The 2,232-nt window shown below is 36.7% G+C and overlaps 1 protein-coding gene across 2 annotated transcripts in view; it reads right to left on the bottom strand.

Annotated features, from left to right (window-relative positions):
* Positions 1–653: 653 nt before the first annotated feature.
* Positions 654–2,232, bottom strand: part of LOC127878031 (uncharacterized) — a 27,357-nt gene continuing 25,778 nt past the window's right edge. For both annotated transcript variants that reach the window (XM_052424423.1, XM_052424422.1), the window contains exons 10-11: positions 1,455–2,232; positions 654–1,145 (exon numbers count right to left, since the gene is read on the bottom strand). The exon at positions 1,455–2,232 is cut by the window's right edge. The gene's annotated coding sequence lies outside the window, so the exon portion shown is untranslated. The remainder of the gene's footprint in view (positions 1,146–1,454) is intronic.

Below are 2,232 nucleotides of genomic sequence, written 5' to 3'. Positions count from 1 at the left end.
TTTTCATTTTAATCCAGTTTTGAATGTAAAGTTATATGTACATCAACCCGTTATAATGTTCTCATAATATTTTACAATAATAGCATAGACACAGTACTTTTACCAACATTTAAAATATAATGTAAATAAAAACAAAGTCATACATGTTGCAAACATGATTAAACACAGCCCTAGTGAACTATTTACTATTAAGTTATGTTCAATAAATGATTCATAACTTTAAAAAAGTAACTGATTTCTAAATATCTGTCTTATTGCCAAAAAATCATGCTCAATCGATAAGACCCGAACAGTTGATCTCTAACTTATTTGAACGATGATGAAAACACTATTTGCCTTCAAATACTCTTTAAGAAAAACAATCTGTATATATTATATCTGGCACTCGATGTACGTAATCAATTAATCCCGAAAAGCTTGCCGTGTATATTACAACGCATTTAGGTTCTGTTGTTGATACTCCCCTTTGACGGAGTCAGTTCGAGTTGCTCCCCTTTGACTTTAGAACACAATCGTCTGCGAAATTGTAACCCCTCAAAATATCTGACGAATTTTACAAAGTCAACTTCTCATTAACTTGGGATGAATTAAATAATGAAAATGAAAGCAACTGAAACAATGGAATTAACACTAAGCCAGTTCCAGGAACAATATGGGTTTGATCCATCTATTTTCTTTACAAATGAAATTGAATTGACAAATGAGAATGACACCAGCCCCAGTAATAACTTTGGTTCTGATGCACCATCCACATAGCAATGCCATCCTCCCAACTCTAAATCCTATTTCAGACATGCATGACAATAAAGAGTTCTTAGATGTTAACCTCACTGATGTTGGTGATTTCATTGACCAAAATGAAAATAAAAAGACTATAGCGAAGTCATTGTCTGAAATAAACAAATTTAAAAAGGTTTCCAATGTAAAAAGCTGAAGCAAAAGAAATCCACCACATAGAACCAACTCTTCTTGATGAGTATTTGGCCACTTTCCTGTTGTTCCTTAAAAAGTCAAATGGCACATATTTTGAACCAAGCTCTCCTCCGTGGCATCATTGCTAGTGTTGACAGGTACCTGAAACGACATCGCTATGGATGTTCAGTCATAACAGGGACTGGAGCCCAATTTGCACTCACAAGGGACACCTACAATGCAAAGAAAAAAGGTCTTAAGAAACAGGTAAAATTAAGATGAACGGTTATAACGGATATTGTCAAAATAACATATTGAACAGAAAACGTATCGTTTATGACAAAATTGGGAAACATCCCAAGTGTAGTCTGAACGAAACTATTACCCTGTCGACCTAAAGTTGCAATTAATAAATAAAAGTCGAAAAGTCACATTAAACAGTAATACTGAAAGCCTACGAAAGATAGAATATTAAAAAAATAAATTTGAATTAAAAAATATAGTCGAAAAGTTAAATGAACAGTATAATAAATATAAATCACCAATTTAGGGTAAGGGAAACCGTCCTGGAGAGGCCCATCCGCTGAGTGATACCGACATCGATCTGCTCTGGGAGAAGGGGATCCTTGGCACCGAGTCTCCGAAGGACTTGTTAAATACAATCTGGTTGAACAACTGCCTTCATTTTTGCTTGCGTGGAACTACGGAGCAATACAATTTTCGGTAAGAAACATTTTTAACACACAAAATATGTATAATTTTTTCTCATTATTTTTCACCCCATTTCACAAAGTACATCCGCTTCAACTTAAATGCTGTCTTTTATTGTTGTTCATATCTGACATTAAATAAAGATTATTGTATCTTGTTTGGCGGGGAGACGTCCGCCTCCGTGTAGACTCGAATGGTGTGGAGTATCTCGAGTTGAACGAGCGCCAAACGAAAACGCGCACAGGAGAGAACATCGCTGACATAAGAAAAGTGTCTCCCAAAATGTTCGGCACTTATGGACCAAGAAATCCCGTATTAATTTACAAGCTGTAATCGAATATGCGTCCATCTGATTTTTCTTCAGATCAGCACCCTTTCTACCTGGCAACATGCCCAATTGACACTGAATCCCAGTGGTTCTTGCGTCAACAATTGTGTGTCAACAAGCTAGGTCAGATGCTGGAGGCCATGGCAAAAGACGCCGGCTTTCCCGAGCACAAGAGAATAACAAACCTCTCAGTTCGCAAATTCCTGGTCCAAAAACTTGCAAACATTCCACCCACAGAAATCATGGCCATAACAGGGCACAAAAATGTCCAGCCCATAACC

The sequence above is a fragment of the Dreissena polymorpha genome, chromosome 4, assembly GCF_020536995.1.
Source record: "Dreissena polymorpha isolate Duluth1 chromosome 4, UMN_Dpol_1.0, whole genome shotgun sequence".
Classification (NCBI taxonomy): Eukaryota; Metazoa; Mollusca; class Bivalvia; order Myida; family Dreissenidae; genus Dreissena; species Dreissena polymorpha.
This window is presented reverse-complemented; position numbering and strand designations above follow the sequence as displayed.